Source organism: Anolis sagrei, chromosome 1, assembly GCF_037176765.1.
Source record: "Anolis sagrei isolate rAnoSag1 chromosome 1, rAnoSag1.mat, whole genome shotgun sequence".
In the NCBI taxonomy this organism is placed as follows: Eukaryota; Metazoa; Chordata; class Lepidosauria; order Squamata; family Dactyloidae; genus Anolis; species Anolis sagrei.
Genome location: NC_090021.1, coordinates 58,796,170 through 58,805,997, shown reverse-complemented (window position 1 = coordinate 58,805,997; position 9,828 = coordinate 58,796,170).

Genomic DNA, 9,828 nt, shown 5'->3' with positions numbered 1-9,828 from the left:
TTCATACATTGGTTTTGTTTCGTGTAGCATCTTTCATAACATAATGTTGTAATGGGGAGTAACATGTTATCAGGAACCCAGCACACAACTGCAATGGGTTGCATTGTCTTTTCTTCCTAAATAACATCTCCTTTTTAATACTCAGAATGGTAATGCACATAAAATGGGAGAGGAATGGAGGCAGGAAGGACTTCAGAGGCGGTCCCACTTGCACTCAGGCTCATGTTTTGGAAGGTGACAATCTTGCGCGCCGACTGGATCCTGGATGGGGTGTTCCCGTTTTCACATGAAATGACAAAATGTAAACGGCAGGTGTAAGGAAGTTCAGTGTTGTGCAATCTTACTCCCAGTAGCTGTGTCACCAACAGACTTGGAATTGACAGAAAGGGAAAAGTCATCCAAGCTGCGTCTGCAATTCAAGATGACAAGCGAGGGGTGAGTAAGAGCTGCTTCACACTTTGGATAGGCAACATGTTTGCCAAAATTTACAGATGGTTCCCATATGGAATACAAGAAAAGTGTGAAGGACAAGACGTGTTCCTAAGCATTGTACAGTAGCACATCAAGCCCAGGGGACCCTGGCACATGTTGAGTATCATGTGTCACGGATGAGGGGCTGTCCACTAAACTTCCAACACTCGCACTCCTTCCAACTGGCAGGAGACTGACTTCGCAAGGAAGGAGATAGGAAGGCGTACCACCTGAATACCTCCTTGTGGGTTCATCTTGTTCTTATATCTGTCCTCAGGAGCCAGAAGATGATGATGATGATGATGATGATGATGATGATGATGATGATGAATTGTTTCTTACCTCTCCTCATGGCAGGTTACAACATAGCCAGGGTTCAAATAGCCGTTCAGCTGTGAAACACTCTCTCATCTTCAGAGAAAAGCCATGTCAAAGCACTCCTAAACAATTCTTGCCAAAAAAACCTAACAAACCCTGAGATAGATTCATCTTAGAGTTGCCATAGGTTAGAAATTGCTTGAAGGCAAACCACAATCATCTGTTCCACACATTACCAATGGTGCCAGGGGACCAATGTGATGGTAAAGTGGGAAACAGGACTACCAGAATTAGAGCCAGAATTTGGAAGCTGTCTTGAGTTCAAGGAGCTACAGTGGTGCAATGGGTTAAACCCTTGTGCTGCTAAACTACTGACCTGAAGGTTGGCAGAACAGCTGACCTGAAAGTCAGCAGTTGAAATTCGCAAGATGGGGTGAACTCCCGTCTGTTGGATCTAGCTCCTGCCAACCTAGCAGTTCAAAAACATACAAATGAAAGCAGATAAACAGGTATGCTCCAGCGGGAGAAGGCAAAGAGACGCTCCAAGAAATCTTGCCAGCCACACAACCAGGAGGTGACAATGCAAGCTCCTCAGCTTGAAAATGAAGAAAGCAGCTCCCCAGAGTCAGAGATGAGCACCACCTCCAGAAGCCTGGAAATGAAAGGAGAAGCCTCTGCCTTTGTTTGTGTTTGTGTGTCTCATTGTATATGATGGTAAAGGCATTGGATGTTTGCCTATGTATGTAAATGCTGTAATCCGCTCTGAGTCCCCTAGGGGAGAAGGGCAGAATATAAACAAAGTGTATATTAATAATAATAATAATAATAATAATAATATTGATTTGAGATATGGAGAAAAGGTGGAATGGTGATGGTGATGATATCAAGGGTTTTCTAAACCTCGGCCAATCTTCTGTCTAATGCCACAGAAAAAAGAAATTTGGACACAATAATTTTTTAAATCCTTGTAGAACAACATTCTTTTTGTCCAACAAAACTCCCACCGAACAAAGAAGCAACTTACTTTATGTAGTGGAGACTGGTGGCTCTGATATCAGTAAATGGCTTAAATCTACTCTGGGTTGTTGTATGAAAATGTAAAAGATCTTTCCAAAATACAGAAATTCTTCTGGTTTTAATTCTTACCTAAGTCAGCAATATAAGCGATCCGATGCCTCAGAAAACACACAAAACAAATCTGCAAAATTGAGTGTATAAGGTCTGAGATAATAGGAATAGGAAAAGAGTCGTAGGAATTCAATAGCAAGGATCTAAAATCCCCTCTCCCTTGTCTACAACACATTATACTCGAAACAATAATTTATGTATCTACTCAAAAGTAACAGCGAGCAGTAACACAGTACAAAAACCTATGTTATGCATGTCATATAGAAGGACTGAATTGTTATTTAGAAGTTAACATGGGCAGCAATGTCAGAATATCCAAAATCTTTTGTTTTGTATGTTACTTACTCGGACTATGAGGGATCACCTAAGTAAGTAAGTAAGTAAGTAAGTAATTACTTACTTACTTACTTACTTACTTACTTAGGTGATCCCTCATAGTCCGAGCATGATGGTCCCCCAAGTGTAGTGTCTTGGCGGTGGATCCTTAGGCAACTGTGGAGCCCTATTCTTGATCCGCATGTTCTCCTGCAGTGAGGACATCAGTTTCCAGGTGGAAGGCTGTCCTAGTGAGGGTTGGCTTGACGTGCCTTCCTCTTAGCCCATATCTCCCTTTCGCTCTCCATTCATGCCTCTTTGAATTCTGAAGCACTGCTGGTCACAGCTGACCTCCAGTTACAACGCTCAAGGTCCAGGGCTTCCCAGTTTTTGGTGTCTATGCCACAGTTTTTAAGGTTGGCTTTAAGACCTTCTTTAAATCTACTTTGGGAGATGGTGATCAGGCATTCAGACAATGTGACCAGTCCAGCGGAATTGATGGTGTGGAAGCATCGCTTAAATGCTGGTGGTCTTTGCTTCTTCCGACACGCTGACATTTGTCCGCCTGTCTTCCCAAGAGATTTGCAGGATTTTTCGGAGGCAAAGCTGATGAAATCATTCCAGGAGCTGAGTGTGATGCCTGTAGACAGTCCACATTTCATAGATGTATAGCAGTATGTAGTAATGAGTGGCAGAAGCAGTAGTGGTAACCATCATTACAGTAATAGGAAGAGAATACAACATAACCACATACAAACAATCATATGAATATATATTTTTCAGTTCCAGCAAAACATTTTATTTCAGAAGTGTCATTAAGCCTCGTAAGCTCGATTAGTGGGAACGAGGGACAGGGCCTTCTCAGTGGTGCCCCTCTGGCTATGGAACTCCCTCCCCAGGGATATTTGATCATCCCCTTCCCTCCTGACTTTCCAAAAAAAGAGAGAGGAAAAATTCAGCTTTTTGAGCTAGCTTTTGAGAACGCAGTGGAATAGTTGACATAAACCTATGATTGATGAACATGGAAAGGCTAGACGATGGATAAAGTTTTTAACAAAATGACACTGATGACTAGATAATTTAATGGTTTTTATCTATGTTTTTATATTTTTATGTTTATGGATTTTAATTGCACTTTTATGAGTGTATGGCATCGAACTTATACCAATCTGTAACCCGCCTTGAGTCGCCATATGGCTGAAAAAGGCGGGCTATAAATATTGTAAATAAATAAATAAATAAATAAGCCTTCAAGTGGAAAGAATAACAATGTGCGGGAGGGAAATACTATATATTCTCTCACTCTCTCTTTGCAGAAATCTACATATCTTCGAGGCAAGAGTTCATTGAACATTGGCAAAAAACCAAATGCTTTGCTTACCCTCCCATCCATATAGGCACACACACACACACACACACACACAAATACATACACACTATTTGTGTGAATAGCCACATGGGTCCAACTGTCCTGAGTTTTCCCCATCTTTTAAGTGCCCTCCTCTAAGCTTCTGTGCTGCTTTCACTGATGGTTTTACCCCACTTTCTGCTGGACAGATTTTATTCCTGCTCTAATATGTGCTGCAAATCAGGAGAGACTTCAGAGCAACAAAGGAGTTAATTTTTTTTCAAATAATTTTACAAGGAAGGACACCTCATTAACTGTCCTCTTGTTAAAGGATACATGCATTCTACTGTCAACTTTTCACCCTGGGAATCTACATTCAAAAGTACAGAGTTTAGCTTAGTATTACGTACAGATGTTACTGCAGGGATAGCTGTGGAAAAATAGTTCCAGCTTTGATGTCACCCTGGGAAAAATACCAGATATTCCAGGATGCAAAAAGGATAAGACAAACACCTGCATTCACCATTTAAGTGGTGAATGCAGCGATAGATTTGTGAGTGAAGATAAACCTTAAGAAGTAAACTGATGGCAGACTGGAAGATAGCACTGGAATGATGCCTACCATCAGGACCTTTTCAAAAATGGGATAAAGATAAGCCAAAAGTAGAGATGCCTTTGTTTTAATTGATCACCTGGGTGGGTGTCAGGAGGGAATAAAAGAACCAAGATAAAAATGAAAAATTGCAGTGCTTTTGGCAGTCTCCAACATAGGTAGGTCTTTGATAAACTGCCTACGCTCTTCCTAATTGCTACTAATTACAAAACGCTGCCCTAAAATGCTGATTGATACTGATACTGATCAAGCTATCCCAGGAATAGATACATGTTTATGTACTGCTGGATGCTGATGGCAGATAAAATGCTTGTGGGTACATCTACACTGTGTAATTTACACAGTTTGACACCACTTTGCCATAGCGCAATGAGATGGGATCCTAGGATGGGTAGTTTGGTGAGTCACCAGAATTCTTTTGCAGATAAGCCCAAAGACCTTGCAAAAAAACACACAACACTCATGATTCCATAGCATAGTGATAATTAAACTGGTGTCAAACAGCATTAAATTTAATTGTATTTTAACTTTATATCCACACACAACTATTTAATTGTTTTATATCTTTTTTTGCTTTGTTTTGAATTGTGATTACAGTGTGTGGTTGTTAGCCTGCCTTGAGTTCCCACAGGGAGAAACCTGGATATGGGTGTGAATAAGAAGATGCCGGGAATGCTGTGAATGTAGCATATCTTGATTTCAGTAAGGTCTTTTGACAAGCTTCCCAATGATCTTCTTGCAAACAAACTAGTAAAACGTGGGATAGCCTTCTTTCACCAAACTACAACTGCCAGGCTTCCATAGCACTAAGTCATGGCAGTTAAAGTGGTGTCGTTGTTGTTCATTCGTTCAGTTGTCTCCGACTCTTCGTGACCGCATGGACCAGCCCACGCCAGAGCTCCCTGTCGGCCGTCACCACCCCCAGCTCCTTCAAGGTCAGTCCAGTCACTTCAAGGATGCCATCCATCCATCTTGCCCTTGGTCGGCCCCTCTTCCTTTTGCCTTCCACTTTCCCCAGCATAATTGTCTTCTCTAGGCTTTGCTGTCTCCTCATGATGTGGCCAAAGTATTTCAACTTTGTCTCTAGTATCCTTCCCTCCAGTGAGCAGTTGGGCTTTATTTCCTGGAGGATGGACTGGTTGGATCTTCTCGCAGTCCAAGGCACTCTCAGAACTTTCCTCCAACACCACAGCTCAAAAGCATCTATCTTCCCTCGCTCAGCCTTCCCTAAGGTCCAGCTCTCACATCCGTAGGTTACTACAGGGAATACCATGGCTTTGACTAGGTGGATCTTTGTTGCCAGTGTGATGTCTCTACTCTTTACTATTTTATCGAGACTGGACATTGCTCTCCTCCCAAGAAGTAAGAGTCTTCTGATTTCCTGGCCACAGTCTGCATCTGCAAAAGTGGCGTCAACCTGCATTAATTCTGCAGTGCAGATGCACCCAGAGAGAATAATCAGGTCAGGAACAGATAGCATTGGATAAGCCACCTTGAGTTCTATGATGATGGAAATGCAAACTATAGATGAATGTACTAAGTAAATAATACATGTAAAGCAAATAAAATAAGAATATTACTCAACATTTATGCAATGGGTTGTTGTAGGTTTTTTCGGGCTGTATGGCCATGGTCTAGAGGCATTCTCTCCTGACGTTTCGCCTGCATCTATGGCAAGCATCCTCACTACCTCTGAGGATGCTTGCCATAGATGCAGGCGAAATGTCAGGAGAGAATGCCTCTAGTCCATGGCCATACAGCCCGAAAAAACCTACAACAACCCAGTGATTCCGGCCATGAAAGCCTTCGACAATACATTTATGCAATGTTTTCATCACTAAAATTAAGCCAATCAAGTCTGAAATTGCCTGTATGAAATAGCAGCATTAGTTTTAAATACTGTACATCATAAACCTAGATGAAGATATTAATGTAACATTGGTAGTGTATAAAAGGAGCCCCCAGTGGTGCAGCGGGTTAAACCACTGAGCTGTTGAACTTGCTGACCGAAAGGTCAGCGGTTCAAATCTGTGGAAACATGCAAATGTGAGTCGATCAATAGGCACCATTTCGGCAGGAAAGTAACGGCACTCCATGCAGTAAGTCAGGCTGGCCACATGATCTTGAAGGTGTCTATGGGCAACACCTGCACTTAGGTCTAGAAATGGAGATGAGCACCACCCCCCAGAGTCGGATACAACTAGACTTAATGTCAAGGGGAAACCTTTACCTTATTTAGTGTATGAAACATCTCAAAATATGCCTATATTTTTTTCCCAATACTGAGCACTTTTATTTGACCTATTCCGATCTGAACATGTACTTCTTCTCTCCCAACCTCCAAACTTTGTGTTTTTATTTTTAAAAGTGTCACATTAATTAATATTTAAACAATAAAAATTGGGGCATCGTGTAATCAAAGTAATTTTAACTATTTACATTTACATATATTTGCATATGAGTGAAACAAATAGTTCAGAAAACAAAACTGTCACTGTTTTCAGATGACGCCCGTGTGCCTCATAACAGATATCTTAGAACAAACATATTGTCTTGAGAGAAAATGGCGAGTGCCTTCAAGATGGCATCTGCCATATGCAGACTCTGAGTGTTCGCAATGCCTCGGTTACAACAGCAGAACTAGGGGTCATCTGAGGAAGCTGAAGCCGGTGGCACTGAGGGCAGGCAAAAAACAGCAGTGCTGAAAAATGTATAAACTATGGAAATTACAGTCATGGAGGCGTAATGAGGGATATTCAACTTGGATGAAGTTAAAAAGGAATTATACACTATATGAAATGCCTCCTGTGTCATAAAAATGTTATGAATGAACACGTAACAGCAGAAGTTGCTACAGTTCACAGCCTGAACTGTTCTCTACGCAAAACTACCCTCCAACACGGTCACTCACTATCAATTTGTACACATTTGCGCCTTCGTTTAATCCAGGCATCAAAACCATTTTGGAAAATATCAGGGTTTTGCTTCGTGACCCATGATTTTAAAGCTGTTTTAATGTCTTTCAAGTCATTGAATCTGAAACCTCATAGGTTGTCTTTCAGAGGTCCAAACAGGTAGAAGTCATAAGGAGCCAAATCATAAATATTCTTCAAGCGATTATGGATTTCCTTAGGTGCACAACCTTTTTTTGCAAGAAATTCAGTGACAACTCTTTCTTTTAGCTTCAGATTTTCTAATCAGTGAACCAGAAAAAGAAAAGACTATATCAGTAGAGGAAAGTTACCTCTATCATACCATGCATAAATAGTCCAGTAGCTGTGAAAGAAATAAAAAGTTAGAGCAATGGAGGCATTACTTTTTGACCCACCCTCGTATGTCCCGTCCACCAGGGTACATCCCAGAAGGCACATACTTAGATAGCTGAAACTGTGCATAATAGTGGACTCTCTTTATTTTAAATGGGCTGTTTTTGTGTATTTATTTAGTTTACTTTTATTCCACCTTTCCCCCAATACAGGGACTCAAGGCAGCTATCATAGAATTGCACTGGAGGACCCAGAAAGGCCCACAAATACATCCAAGAGATAGAGCAGTGGTTCTCAACCTGTGGGTCCCCAGATGTTTTGGCCTTCAAAGCCCAGAAATGTTAACAGCTGGTAAGCTGGCTGGGATTTCTGGCCAAAACATCTGTGGACCCACAGGTTGAGAACCACTGAGATAGAATATTGGTTGGGTAAGTTTCTGGTGTGAGAGAATTGGCCGTCTGCAAGGACGTTGCCCAGGGAACGCCCGGACGTTTTGATGTTTCATCATCCTTTTGGGAGCTTCTCTCATGTCCCCGCACAAGGAGCTGCAGCTGATAGAGGGAGCTCATCCATGCTCTCCCCAGATTTGAACCTGTGACCTGTCGGTCTTCAGTCCTGCCAGCACAAGGGTTTAACCCACTGTGCCACCGGGGTTCCTAGGTTGGGTAAGTGAACAATGGAAACTGAATCTGTGGATAAAGGGACCGTATGGTATGTCCAATCTATCAGTGGCAATGAGTTATGATAGCTCTGCATGAACTCTTCTATCTGAAGTAGTATATTGTTCAGCATCAATTGCTGGGGATCATATAGCATGTGCAAAATCACATATATATACACACAAAACACATATACACAGACTGGGTCATAGCAACATATGGCATGGGATGGCTAGTATATAATATATAATAGAATATATATATTGTGTACACATATAATATTGATAATAATATTATAATGTAATACAATACTAATAATAATACAATATAATACATATTTCATATTACATGTAATATTACTAAAATTTACAGCATAGTGGTGTAGTACAATATGGGAATGGATGGTACTAATATTGTGCTATGTTAATAATATAATATATTGTATTTACATATAACTTGTAAGCCGCTCTGAGTCCCCTTCGGGGTGGGAAGGCCGGCATATAAATGTTGTAAATAATAAATAAATAAATAAGCAGGAGGGTTTAATTGTCCTCATGTCTGTTTTGATGGTCTGTTTAGCAGCCACCCAACAGAATGCTGGGCTAGATAGTCCCTTGGTTTGATCCAGCTCGACTATTAACTTCTTAATCTTTTAATATCTACTCATAAATTGGGATACCTTTATAACTCATCAAAAGTTTCTAAAATAATCTACCTGGTTGATTAAACACTAGAGTCCTTATTAAAATTTAATTGAGGATGTATACTGTCGAAAAGCACAATAGTTAAGATTGTTAAGGCTGCATGGAGGACTCCGGTTCTCAAAGCATATTTGAACTCAGTCTTGAAGAGGAATAAGTTGCACCCAACTAGGTTATGAGTGTGTACAGCTAGAAGATGTTATGTACATTTGTAAGTACCTTTAGATATTGGCATCTTTCTAGACCAGACATTGATGCAGAAGATGTACACGTACAAACAAGCCCTGACCTATTTATTGCATTAACTGTGCTGAAAAAGCAGCTATGTCTAAGCATCAATTAACAAACACAGATATCTCTCTCTAATGACTTACATAATAGGCAAGGCAATAATTTATATATTTTTCTTTTTTTTTTCTATAAAGGCAGATGATATCTTCCTGTGCTTGCATTTTCACATTAAAATGTTTTGTTATTAGTGATTACCTACATATTGTACTTTTTGGTTGAAGTCATGCTATAAAAAGACATGTAGTTTATTAAAAGCATTTTTAATTGTTTTTCACTCATTAGTGACTTCACCTCACTTTCCGTCCCTGTGAGTTTTGAAAAAGTTGGCTTGTTGTAGAAACAAATATTAGAGATAAAGCTTCAGAGGAGAGACCTTTTCCCCATGATAATCCTTTCCTAGAGGGAGATTTCTCTCACTTCCTGTTGTCTCATTCCTGTTTTTAACTATGAGTCGTTTGTAAGTTGGATGTTTGTAACTCAGGGACTGCCTGTACTTTTTAGCAATGTCATTTTGTGGTCCATACTATGACAGATGTACTTGAAATGAGTTGAGCAAAGAAACCTAAGCAGCTAAACTTGAGCACATGAAACAATCTCTTAGTAGTTTACAAATATTAAAATGTGAGAGGCTTTGGTAAGAGCCCTAGCAAAGCGGTAGTAAATTCAAGAGTGTTTACTGATTTACCCTTTTCTCAATTTAGGCTTTTTCTGCTCAAAA